This window comes from Bos indicus, chromosome 2, assembly GCF_029378745.1.
Source record: "Bos indicus isolate NIAB-ARS_2022 breed Sahiwal x Tharparkar chromosome 2, NIAB-ARS_B.indTharparkar_mat_pri_1.0, whole genome shotgun sequence".
Lineage (NCBI taxonomy): Eukaryota > Metazoa > Chordata > Mammalia > Artiodactyla > Bovidae > Bos > Bos indicus.
Genome location: NC_091761.1, coordinates 119,423,749 through 119,437,574, shown reverse-complemented (window position 1 = coordinate 119,437,574; position 13,826 = coordinate 119,423,749). Strand labels below are relative to the sequence as shown.

Genomic DNA, 13,826 nt, shown 5'->3' with positions numbered 1-13,826 from the left:
CATGTTTTAGTCACTGATACTTATCTTATCTCACAAGACCTGATCATAAGCAAGCCAAAGATGGTACTTTGTACAAGTCTTCATTATAGATAGTCATTCTCACATTGCATTGTAATTATTCTTTTACCTAATAGTTTTCCCTACCTGGAGGAGCACTCCAGAGAACATGCACACAGTCATGTCTTATTAGTCACGGTGTGTGCTAGCCTAACACTCATAAATGTTCAGTAAAGTTAGACAAATGAAATGTCCAATTCAGCCATGTTGTAATACAGAACCCTTTGGCCATATTCAAACGTAGATTCAATTGATTTCTTTCTTTTTTCCCAACAATTATAGGTTGATCATTACTTAACACCAGTGTTTAACAACTGTACAGTAGATGATCGTTCTGGAGTTCTGGACTTTCTGGAAGGAAAATAAAGGGGAAATGATTTAGGAAAACTTCTATCTAAAATTATATCAAAATTTGGGGATTAGCTTTTCAGACCATATTTATATTCAGACTGGTATTGTGTTTTGGAGGACATGCATGTACTATACTATCTGTCATTGCTGCTGCTGCTGCTAAGTCGTTTCAGTCGTGTCCGACTCTGTGCAACCCCATAGACGGCAGCCCACCAGGCTCCCGCGTCCCTGGGATTCTCCAGGCAAGAATACTGGAGTGGGTTGCCATTTCCTCCTCCAATGCATGAAAGTGAAAAGTGAAAGTGAAGTTGCTCAGTTGTGTCCAACTCGTAGCGACCCCGTGGACTGCAGCCTTCCAGGCTCCTCCATCCATGGGATTTTCCAGGCAAGAGTACTGGAGTGGGGTGCCATTGCCTTCTCCGTATCTGTCATTATAGTGCCTTAATTCTTAAATAAGATATGAAAACACAAGGAAAGATTATTTCCTGATATTAGTATATTAAAGTAAATTAAATGGTTGAGACACACATTTGACTTTTGGATGCATCGCAAAGTTATTGCCCAAAAGCATTACTTTGACTTCTTAACCATTAGTCAAAAGCATTATTTTGACTTCTTAGCCATTAGTCAAACTCTATAGTAGTCAGCTTGGAATTTGTACATTTCTGAGTAATTGTTTTTGAGGGGTTTTTTTGGCTGCACTACACAGCCTATGGGATCTTAGTTTCCCAACCAGGGATTGAACCTAGGGCCACAGCAGTAAAAGTGCCGAGTCCTGACCACTGGACCACAAGGGAACTCCCTGTGTAATTGTTTTTTTTGATTTTTAAAAAATGAAATATAGGGTTGAAATTAGTATAGAATATATATTATACTGTATATTAAACTATGTTTCAATATGGACCAAACCGCTATTTAAAATTAGTTCCGAACACTTTTCGTAAGAGAAAATTCAACAAGAAAAAATTGTATTTACTAAAAGAATATTGTATACAAAAGAGCAGTTTCTTTATAAACTTAGAAAGTGGCCTGGGTTCTAATCTGTCTATACCTTTCACTAGATGTGAGGCTTTAAATGTCTGTTACTATTTCTGAGGCTGTTTCTTCATCTTTAAAATGGGGGTGATACTTGCTTTGAGAGGATCAGCTGAGATAAAATGTGTAAAAGTGATTTATAAACTTTAAGATTCTATGCAAATGAATGATGGATTTCATTGATTGCCTTAGTAAATCTGATAGCCTAATTCTGTATCTTTTTTTTTATTAGAACAATGATTTAGAAAATATTAGGGTGGAAGGTGTGTTTGGCATGAGAAATAACTACTACTAAGCTCTTCCTATATCTAAAGAGTCCATGTGCAGACCAGACCTTTTTTGTCATTTATTAATATCAATAAAACTGCAACCAAAAAAAGAAGGGGGAACAGTTTGTGGTAGACTCTCCCTCTTGTGTTTTCTAAATTTTTTCTAGTTTTACTGAGATAGAATTGACATATAATGTGTTTTTAAAATTGAAATATAGTTGATTTGCAAAGTTGTGTTAATTTCAGGTGTATAGCAAAGTTGTGCAGAGATCAGTTCAGTTCAGTCGCTCAGTCGTGTCCGACTCTTTGCGAGAGATATTCAGAGATGGATATTCTTTTTTAGATTCTTCTTCATTATAGGTTATTACCAGATATTGAATATAGTTCCCTGTACTATACAGTAGGTCTTTATCTTTTTTATATATGAAATAAAGTGTTAGTCGTTCAGTTGTGTCCGACTCTTTTCGACCCCATGGACTTTAGCCTGCCAGGCTCCTCTGTCCATATGATTTCCCAAGCAAGAATACTGGAGTGGGTTGCCATGCCCTCCTCCAGGGTATCTTCCCGCCAGGGATCAAACCGGAGTCTCCTGCATTGCAGGCAGATTCTTTACCATCTGAGCCACGAGGAAAGCCCAGGGATTAACATACACACACTACAATATAATGTGGCTCAGACAGCTGCCGTCCCTGGGGTCTCACTTTTCATGTTATCCCAAACTTCCAGTTTATCCCTCCCCACCACAGTGTGTTTTTTAAAAATTTGTTTTTCAGAATAGATCCAGACTAAGGATGTTTTTAATTTCCAGTCCTACAGCTTTCCTTTTCACATACTTACCAAGTGTTTTTCTGATTCTTTTGTGGATTTTTGTTTTTGAAATATTTCCTGACCTTTTCATTAATGTTGAAGCCTTTTTCTTGATATCCCTGTAATTCTTTTTATTTATTTTTTTTAGTGTGGTGATTTTTTTTAATATAAATTTATTTACCTATAATTCTTCTTAAAATACACATTTAACAGCTTCATTGAGATATAGTTCACCTATTTATAATGTACAGTTCAGTGGGTTTTATTCTATTCACAATGTTATGTAGCCATCATCAGTCACTTTGGGAACATTTCATCACCTTTTTAAAAGAAACCCTGTTTCCTCTAGCAGTCATTCTTCATTTCCTCTACCCTCCCATCCCAGCTGTAGGAAACCACTAATCTACCTTCTGCCTCTATAGATTTCACTATTCTGGATATTTCATATAAATGGAATCAAGGAATTTGGGGGCTTTTGTGACTGATTTCTTTCACTTAATGTTTTCAAGGTTCATCCATGCTATAGCGTATATTAGTGTCTAATTCCATTTCAATTCCAGATAATAGTTCATAGTGTGGATGTACCACATTTTATTTATCCATTCATCAGTTGAACATTTGGGTTGTCTTCACTTTTTTTTTTTTTAGTTATTAAGACTAATATTGCTATCAACATTCATGTACAAGTTTTTGTGTGAACATGTGTTCTCATTTCTCTTGGACATATACCTAGGAGCAGAATAGCTGGGCTATAAGGTAACTCTGTTTAACCTTCTGAGTAACTGTCAGACTCTTTGAAAAGTTGCTCCATTTTACATTTCCACCAGCAGTGTATGAGGGTTCTAGTTTCTCTACATGGTTTTGAACACATGTCTTCCTATGAATACTCCTCCTAGAGGATGTAAAGTAATATCTCAGTGTGGTTTTAATCTGCATTTCCCTGGTGACTAATGATGTTGAGTATCTTTTCATATGCTTTTGACCATTTCTGTATCTTCTTTGGAGAAATGTCTATTCAGATTCTTGACCATTTTTTATTTATTTTTTTGTTGCACATCACTCCTTTATACTGATCTGGAAAAAAGACATTTTTAGTACAGTTATGCTCAAATGAATACTGGGCCCAAGTGCTGGGCCAAGCAACTGGAACATGATTCAGAAGTCAGGCACAGTGAGAGACACACTTGGACATGATCAAGAGGCATTCCGCTGCCACAAAACAGTAAGGCAGGGGAGGGATTCTAAAACACAGCAGGATGAACTCCTACACCTTAGACGTCAGGAGCTTATCCCATGATAGTGTAAGGAATGACTTATTTGCTGATGACCACATGTGGGAATATTTCAACCTCCACTAAAAACCCCAGAAGGGTTTTGTTTTGTTTGTTTTTTTGTATTTATATATATATATATATATATATATATTTATGTTTTTTTTTTTTTAAAGTAAATGTAACACAAAAACATTCAGGATTGATCCAGCCTTTTAGAGTCAGGGAGGAATATTTGATTGAGTCACCATGCAGGTTACATTCATCTTCCACTGGAATGATTAGAGCCCCAAGTCACCTAACAACAGTGCCCAGCTGGCCTCTGGGGACACGAACAGGCTCTTACTTCTCATTGGTCACACCTCAGCATGGTTTTCTCCCTGTTCCCTACTCAAGCAGCTCCTTAGTAATAAACCACCATCAAACCCCCCAGTGATGACCTCTCAACACTTGGATAAGTCTTCCCTCAGCTTGGACTGAGGACCATGCCCCAGACGTGCCATTCTGACTAGACTGTATGAAGGGAGTGGGTGCAAGAGATAAAATGGCTAATGTGGAATTGGGAGCCGCTGGTCCCCACCTGCAGGTACAACTTACGATGCCTACAGATGTCATCAGTGGGACATGTGCCAGGGAGAGGTGCAGAGGAATAGGGTAGGCCAGGGCAGGGGAGGAAGTTAATCCTTGGGAAAGTAATCTGCTGCTTGCCCTCACTTCTTGGCCTTGCCCTGGGCAGCCACAGCCTCCATGGCTTTACGCACAGTCTCCTCATCCCCCAGGAACTGCATGGGCTTGATGGGCTTCAAGTTCTTGTCCAATTCATAGACCATGGGAATGGCAGTTGGCAGGTTCAGCTCCATGATAGCCTCTTCAGAGAGACCCTCCAGATGCTTGACGATGCCCCTAAGGCTGTTGCCATGGGCTGCAGTTAGTACCCGTTTCCCCTCCTTGATCTGGGGGACAATTTCTTCATTCCAAAAGGGCAGAGCTCTGGCAATTGTGTCCTTCAGACTCTCACAGGAGGGCAGCTGGTCTTCAGTGATGTCTGCATACCTGTGATCCTTACTGATGTTGCTGTAGAAGGGATGGTCAGGCTCCATGGAGGTGGCCGGACATGATAGGAGCACCTCCAGAGCTTTACCTGGGCCTCACCATGCTTGGCAGCAGTTTCTGCCTTATTGAGGCCAGTCAGACCCCAGTAGTGTCGCTCATTAAGGTGCCAAGTCCTCACCACTGGCAGCCACATTTGGTCAGTGGCATCCAGCACTGTCCAGAGGGTCCAGATTGCTCTCTTCTGCACTGAGGTGAAGCAGATGTCAAACTCATAGCCAGCATCTCTCAGCGCCTGCCCGCCTCGCTTCACCTCCTCGTGCCTGGCTGGGCTCAGGTCGTGTCGTACCAGCCGCTGAAACAGTTCTCCAGGTTCCATGTGCTCTCACCGTGCCGGATCAGCACCAGCTTGTAGGCAGCCATGGCTGCGGTTCGGGATGTGGCCAGACCATTTTTTAATTGGGTTATTTGTCTTATTGAGTTGTAAGAGTTTTTTATATATTCTGGATACAGTTTGCTCCTCAGATCCGTGATCTGCAAATATTTTCTCCCACTATGTGAGTTGTTTTTCCATTTTCTTAATGGTGTCCTTTGGAGCATAAGAGTTTTTAACTTTGATGAAATCCAGTTTATTTCTTTTTTTTCTTTTGTCATCATGTTTTTCTAGTCTGTCATATCTAAGAAGGGTTTTAACTAACCCAAGGTCACAAAGAGTTATTCCTGTATTGCTCCTAAGAGTTTTGTAATTTTAGCTCTTACATGTGGAGCTATGATCCACTTTAAGTTAATTTTTATGTATGATGTGAATGTTGGGGGTCCAGCTTTATCTTTTTGCATGTAGATAGCCCATTGTCCCTGCACCATCTGTTGAAAAAACTGTTCTTTCTCCCATTGAATTGTCTTGGCAGCCTTGTCAGACATCAAGTGACCATAAATGTGAGGTTTATTTATGGACTCTCAGTTCTTCCATTGATCTATATGTCTGTCCTTATGCCAGTACCACACCATCTGATTACTGTAGCTTTATAGCAAGTTTTGAAATCAGAAAGTGTGATTTGGCCAACTTTGTTTCTCTCTCAAGGCTGTTTGAATTCTCTGAGTCTCTTGATTTCCATATGAATTTTAGGATCATTTTGTCAATTTCAGCCCAAAAAAAGCCAGCTGGGATTTTATTAAGTTGAATTTGTAAAGCAGTTTGGGAAATATCATTATCTTAATCCCTCCAGTCCTCATAATTCTCTTCTGACATGTAGGAGAGAAGCATTGTAAAGAAAAAAGTTCTTTGCCCTCTTTCCACAAGTAAAGACCCTCTGTTGATAAGTGGGTAAATGAAGGGAGAGACCTTAAAACTCCTGTTGGTCATCCACCAATCTCAGTCTCCCAACTCAGGAAGTTACTGACACTGAGCCTTAGAGAATCCATGCCCAGGGTGTCTGTCCAGAGGCTGGCAGTGGGCAGCTCCCCTACTGATAGGAATGTATATCTATTCCTTCTGACCTCTAAAGTACCCTTGGTAGTTAAGAGACAGTAGAGCGGGGGAGACATATTTATTTCTTAAGTAGATGAACTTGTTTTATGGCTGTTGGTTTCTTTTGTTTGCTTGTTTTAAAGAAGTTCTTTCACCTTTATCAGGCAAAACAGTTTGAGAGTTAGCAAGATAAAATTTGCAGGTTTCACTCAGAGGCAGTGCTTTCTCATGGTCTGGAAACTATAGGCTCCTGAAGAGGCCTAATGTGTGATGATTCTACTGGCAATCAGTTTGTAAACATAATTACCATGTCAGTTAATACAGTGGTTCATTTTTATGTTCGTTCAGTTCTTACCAAACAAATCTAGTTGTATGTACTGGCACTCTCATGTAATAGATCAGAATAAATAATACACAGTTGTGGGGTCTGTCCTTCTTTTGTCCTTTAGGGTTTTGTCTTTCTGACTCTTTAAGACTTACACTCTTTTATGTTGCCTTTGGGAAAGGTTGGCCTCTTCTGTACTCAGAAGGCTTGGTTCTTTCTATTAAGAGCCTCTCTTTCTCCTCAGAAAGACAGGGAAGACAGGGTGCTTCTTGTTGATGGAAACCTGGTTTTTGTTCTGATGACTTATGGCATGATTTCTCATGCCAGAAATGATCTTCCTCTCTTCTTATAACAAAACATGGGGCTTCTCGTGTGCTTTCTTTCTTAAAGTCAAAGGGTCAGAGCAGTCGCTGGAGGAAAGCGCAGGCTCTGGCTGTTTGGGGAGCGAAGCTGAAGCCAGATCTGGTGACAGTGCTCAGTTCTCCTTGGGAGGAATCTCCCGATGAGGGAAGATCAGACCTGACTCATTAGGACTGTCCAGCGATCATTCATGGAAATCGTAGACAGTTTTCAACCTTAAAAATAGATCAATCAAAAGAAAATCACCTGCTTCTTCCTTCCAGCTGTTTAATATTAGGTTCGGTTTTTAATATCTCCAAACTTTTTCCCATCCAGAAAGTGAAGTGATGGAAGTAACAGTACCTAACATGTCGTTTTGTGTACATAAAGCATCTAACACAGGGCTTTACGTCCAGTGTTAATGAGTATAAAAATCTAAATGTAAGAGAGAAAATAGCAGTGCACACAAGCACCAAATCATAAGAAAAACTTTATACTCAGAGAAAAGAAATGTATTTTGGACAGTAATAATGAGTACTGTCTAGTGAACTTCCGGGCATTACTACTGATCTCCTGTGCTCCAGGCACTGTGTTAGTTTTACATACATAGTTCTCATTGAATCTTGACAAGAATCGTACAAATATTTATTACATTTTGGAGTTGAGGCAAACTAAGCCTTAAGGAAGCCGCTTCCCCTGTGGCTCTGACGGTAAAGAATCTGTCTGCAATGAAGGAGACCTGGGTTCAATCCCTGGGTCAGGAAGATCCTCTGGAGAAGGAAATGGCAGCCCACTCCAGTATTCTTGCCTGGAAAATCACATGGACAGAGAACACTGGTGGGCTACAGTCCATGGGGCCACAAAGAGTTGGACATGACTGAAGCAACTTAGCATGCAAACCTAAAGAAAGTGACCCCAAGGTCACAAAACTATTAAATAATGGTGCCGTGATTATCACTGGGGCTGTGAGACTCCACTCTTGTGCTTTAAGCACATTGTATACTCATGGGAGAAGAGGGGATGAAACTGAATGTGAAAGAATGCTAGACCATGGAGAAGTAAAAAGGAAAGGGTCTTTTGAGTGTGAAATCAGACTTAGGAAAAACATAAAAAAGGCTTTGGGGGGATGGTGGCACATACAAGGACAGGTCTGTGATGGAACCAGTTTGGCTGGAGCAGGTGTTTTTGAAGGGAACCGGAGACTGCTCGTGGTGTGTCTATGCTTGACCCAGTGACAGCAGAAAGCTCTGAGAGGTTTATGAGCAGGGAGGAGACAAGATCCAAGTGATATTTTAGAAACAATAGTCTGCCAGTAGTGTGCAGATTGGATAGAGGGGAAAAAAGGTGAAACTGCATTTTAATGGAAGAAAATAGCAGAACTTGGTGACTGACTGGAAAGGAAGGTCAAGAGAGGTCAGGAAGGTCAATGCCCAAAGAAACAAAGCCCTTTGGGCAAGTTTAGTACCAAAATAATTTTGTCAAAAGTTGGAAACCTTGAGAACAGGCTATAAATGACTCCATAAACTTCCTGTACCCTCCCAAAGCGCAGGCTCCTCCAGGCACCAGTCCATTCTGGTGGTCTCACCCTCTTGCCTTTTACTCCACCCAATTCTCCCCAACACCACCCCATCAGAAAACCCTTTTCTGCTCTAAACATGGTCTCCTCCCTCCAGGAGCACTTCCTGGAGCCCTCCCCTTCCCTGAAACCTGGTCCTCCCTCAAGGAGGCACCTCTCCCTCGGGGTCCCAGGGAGGCAGCTCTTTCTCTCTCTCCTCCTGTGAGGGCCAGGCTGGGCTGGGGGAGTGTGACAGGTGAAAACTTGGATTTCCTGCATGTTTTTGCCTACTGTTCTTTTGAGCCATTTTGTCTTTTTCTCATGTAAGTGCTCCTTCTGTGGTAAAGACATTGTCCCTTTGCCTGTCATATTTTTCTAGTTTTTCATTTGACTTAACTTTGTTTATGATGATTTTGAGGTATAAAGTGTTCTATGGTTTGACTTTTGAGATACTTCTTAAATTAAGTAATAGAGATACATTCTTCTTGTAAAAACTTAAAACAGTTTGAAAAACCTAGTCTGTTTCAATCTCTGTCCCCAGAGCACTCTGTCTAGTGCTCTCCCCCTCCTGCTGAAACCACTTGGGTTTTATTCTGGAATTTGTACACACTTTATTCTTTTATGTTTTTTTTTTCTTTTGCATTTCTTTTTAGAGAGGCATTCTTTATCCTTAGGTTACATATTCATCTCTATTTTCTTTATATGTAATTATTGAGGTCAATTGCAGTGTATTATAGTAAACAATATGAGATAATTAACCATTTTTCTTCAATAATTTGGAATTTAGCATATGGTATAGAACGAAGCAGGGCTTCCCTGGTGGCTCAGACAGTAAATTTGCCTGCAATACAGGAGACCCGGGTTCGATCCTTGGGTTGAGAAGGTCTGCTGGAGAAGGAAATGGCAACCCACTCCAGTATTATTGCCTGGGAAATCCCATGGACAGAGGAACCTGGTGGACTACAGTCCATGGGGTTGCAAAGAGTCAGACACGACTGAGCATGCTCATAGAGTCTTAAATGTCTTAGAAACTAATACTAGTGTAATATACACATGGGTGTCTATTTTTTAATTTTCAAATTCCATTTTGGAATAATTTTAGGCCACAAGAAGTTGTGAAAATAGAAAGTGAGTCTTCATGTACCTTTTATCTAATGTCCCTCAATGATAACATCTTACATAGCTATACTACATTATCAAAACCGGGAAAGGGACATTGGTACAGTACTATTAACCACTGTTTTTCCTGGGTCACATACCTTCTAGGATTACCCTGAGAGTCCACTTGGTGAATAACCATGCAAAACAGTCATGGAAGTAGCTGCTTTTCAGCTATCTTATTTACAGTCAGACTCCACAGTGTGTATTAAAAGAAATAAGAAGTGGAGTAAAGAAACCGAGGATATCAAGGAAGCTAGTGGACATTCTGGTCAAAGCCAGCTCTACACAATTTCCTTTTTTTCCTTCCTCTGACAGACTTTTCCATGTTCCCCAAGTAGCCAACCAAACATTTCATAGAATAGCAGATTTCTTGTCCTGTTTGGTAACAATACATCTTTCTTCAGCTTTACCCTGTTTCCAGGCGAGGAGCAAGGAGTCAGGTTTGTCAGGGCAGCAGAGGGAATCCATAACCTCTGCTGTTGTTACAAGTTAGAAGCAAACCCTGTTGCCCTCCCCTGTGGCTGAGACAAAGGAAAATAATGTGACAAGGGCAAATTGACAGCGGCCACCTCTGCCAGCAAACGCTAGAACAGCCGAGAATTTCAGGTTACCTTGGTTGAGTAAACTTAGGGCTGCCCCGGACGTTGTTTCTCATGCAGATAATTTGGTCTTGGCACTTGCTTGAGGTCATATTGAAAGAAAATGAAAGTATTGGTCACTTAGTCATGTATGATTCTTTGCAACCCCATGAACTATAGCCCACCAGGCTCCTCTGTCCCTGGGATTCTCCAGGCCAGAATACTGGAGTGAGTTGCCATTCCCTTCTCCAGGAGATCTTCCCAACCCAGGGACAGAACCCAGGTCTCCCACACTGCAGGCAGAGTCTTTACCATCTGAGCCACCAGGGAAGCCAAGCATAAGCTTATTATAAGGTGCCATTGATGTGATAATGATGCACTTCAGGTTCTTAGGCTTAGGGGAAAAAAAGGAAAAAAAATGTCACTTTATGAAGACATCAAAGATATCTTTTTCTAAGAGAGAGGCCTTGTGTGGTAGGGAAAGATACATTACAGTGATGTGACAAATTAAGTTCTGGCTTTTTAGGGGGTTCAGATCTGAAATATGATTGTATCTAACTGGGGTATAATCTTCAGAAGCTGTTAACTAACATGACTGGCATTTTTTCCTATCACAATAAAGACTTACCATGGATGTGCCCTGCCTGAAGAAATCACAGTAAACAGAAATTTGCTTTTAGAGATTTGCTAGTTAATCTCAAATTAGGGCTTTAAACATTAATTTACAGAAAATTTTCTCCATTTATGAGATAACTTATTTGGTACTTTTAAAGCTCCTACAGAGCAATTTAAACCATGTAATTTACCAAAAAAACAAAACCAAAACCCAAACAAAAACCACGCTTCATTTTTACACAACTGTTCTAAACTGCTAACATTAAATTCACCTGCATAAAAAAAGCAGGGGCACTCTCCCCCTCTCACTCCCTCTCTCCCATTTTTCTCTCCCCCTTCTCCCCGCTCCTTCCCTCCTTCCCCCTCTTCATATCTATCTATATCTTTGTCTCTTCTCTCCCTCTTTTCTCTCTCAATCTCTCTCTCCTGTTACACGAAGGAATATCACAGGATCTTAAATATGGTACCTCATTCTAGTTAAATGTGTGCATTCAAATGACCAACAGGCAGACATTTATTTTTACAAACTAGCAAATCTCTAAAAATAGTATGAAAATATAAAAAATACTCTATTTATAATAATAATAGTCCATTTAAAAATGATCCCTTTGTCTTCCGTCAAATTTCAAGCTAATAAAGCTAGTGATTTTTGTTTTCTCTGGCATAGTTTAGGAATGTGCCCCTGTTTTGATTTTGGTAGCATCTGTAAGAGACTACATTTTCGAAAGTTTATAATTCTAAACTATAATTAAAATGGAAGAAAAGGATTATGTCTAGAAATTGATTAGGATTCCAAGTCCGGAGTAAACAAGAACTGTACAATAACTTTAAGATACCTGTTAATAGTGAAGTGAAAGTCACTCAGATGGAATTCTCCAGGCCAGAATACTGGAGTGGGTAGCCTTTCTCTTCTCCAGGGTATGTTCCCAACCTAGGGATCAAACCCAGGTCTCCTGCATTGCAGGTGGATTCTTCACCAGCTGAGCCACCAGGGAAGAATATGTGTCATGAAAAAAAGTACAAAGTAGAATAAGAATAAAATACTAATTAAGAAATTAGTCCATTTTAAAGCCTTAATTCAGGCATTATCCTAAAAGAAAAATCCTTTCTAAGAAAACATACTCTATGAAAACTAATGTTGACTGTCCTTATACAGAGTACCCTAGACTTAATAATTTGGAAGCAAAATCTTGTTCATTCTACTTAGCCCTATTACCCCACCCCACCCCCCAATTTTTTTTTTTTTTTGCTAATTACTTTTGGCACACTGGAAAGTTACTGATTGATGTGATGCAAAAGCCATGATAGCCAAAGATTTCCATTTTTTGCTATCAACTCAATGAGTGGGAATACCTCTGCCCTCAGTAAGTACATAAACCAAATTAGGGAAAATTTGTAACTAGTACACAAAACAGCTGCTAAAAGCCTGTGAATGTTCAGAATAAAAGGAATAATGAGGAGCAAGTACTAGAAAATCAGACAGAGGAAGACAAAAATAAGCATTCAGGAGAGCCATTTGGCAAGCAGAGGCTCATTTTTAAATCTTGATTCGTTCAGAGATGGTGGATTATAGTGTCTGTCTTAGCCAGGAGATACACACATGTAACGCGATTATTCTGCCCCTCTTTTTAAAGTAGCCTGCACACCACTGCCATTATGAAGCCAGTGACTCCAGAACTGACCGGGGCAGAAGCTGCTGCAAAGGTTAATCTGATCAAATTCAATAGATCCTCCTGGAATCCTCTCTATCCGCAGAAGTTACCATATATTAGAGCAGTGAGGGAGCCGGGGCCAAGTCTTCACTACTGAGAAAAGCTTCCAGAGAAAGAAATTCAGGTGACCTAGGGTATGAAAAATTAGGCCTCTTCTTTGGTGAAGAATTAGGAAGTGATTCTTATTGAAGTTATTTGTGCTTTTGTTTTTAAATAATATACAGATTAAAATGTTTTCAAATAGTATAAAAGGTTATACAGTGAAAACTAAAACTTTTGCAGTTTAAAAGCTGAACTGTGTTTTCTTTAAAAAAATCAGATGGAGGAATACATTATGTATTAAAAGAAAAGCCTCTAGAAGATCTAAATGGGAGGGATAAGACAATGACAGAAGAAATGAGGATTTCTGGCAGTTTGCAGTTTTGGTCAGAGAAGGAAGAGACTTATGTAAAGGCTTCTGGATTTTTCATCATATCACACCTTTCCCAATCCTACATTATAAAAAAGATCCCCATATTTCCCTTTGTATTTTTCTCCTTCCTTCCTTTCTTTCTTTTTTAACTTTGATCTGTCTGAAGTACATTTTAATAGAAGGAGTGAAGTAGAGATTTAATTTTTTCTATATGACCACCCTTTTGTCCTAACACTATTTATTCAATAGTCCCATCTTTTTTTGCCACTGATTTTAAATGTTTCTGTTAATACACTCAGTTCAGTTCAGTCACTCAGTCATGTCCGACTCTTTGTGACCCCATGGACTGTAGCACGCCAGGCTTCCCTGTCCATCACCAACTCTTGGAGTTTGTGCAAACTCATGTCCATCAAGTCAGTGATGCCATCCAACCATTTCATCCTTTGTTGTCGCCTTCTCCTCCTGCCTTCAGTCTTTCCCAACATCAGGGTCTTTTCAAATGAGTCAGCTCTTTGTATCAGGTGGCCAAAGTATTGGAGTTTCAGCTTCAACATCAGTCCTTCCAATGAATATTCTGAACTGATTTCCTTTAGGATGGCCTGGTTGGATCTCCTTGCAGTCCAAGGGACTCTCAAGAGTCTTCTCCAACACCACAGTTTAAAAGCATCAATTCTTTGGCGCTCAGCTGTCTTTATAGTCCAACTCTCACATCCAAACATGACTAATGGAAAAACCATAGTTTTGACTAAACAAACCTTTGTTGGCAAAGTAATGTCTCTGCTTTTTAATATGCTGTCTAGGTTTATCATAGCTTTTCTTCC

At 40.0% G+C, this 13,826-nt stretch overlaps 1 protein-coding gene, 1 non-coding gene and 1 pseudogene across 2 annotated transcripts in view; 1 reads left to right on the top strand and 2 right to left on the bottom strand.

Annotated features, from left to right (window-relative positions):
- Positions 1 to 13,826, top strand: part of PDE6D (phosphodiesterase 6D) — a 61,215-nt gene that overhangs the window by 22,310 nt on the left and 25,079 nt on the right. The window lies entirely within an intron of this gene.
- On the bottom strand, positions 1,133 to 1,205 carry TRNAK-UUU (transfer RNA lysine (anticodon UUU)). The gene has a single exon. It is a non-coding gene; the product is annotated as a tRNA-Lys (tRNA).
- LOC109574858 (phosphoglycerate mutase 1 pseudogene) lies at positions 3,944 to 5,278 on the bottom strand (annotated as a pseudogene).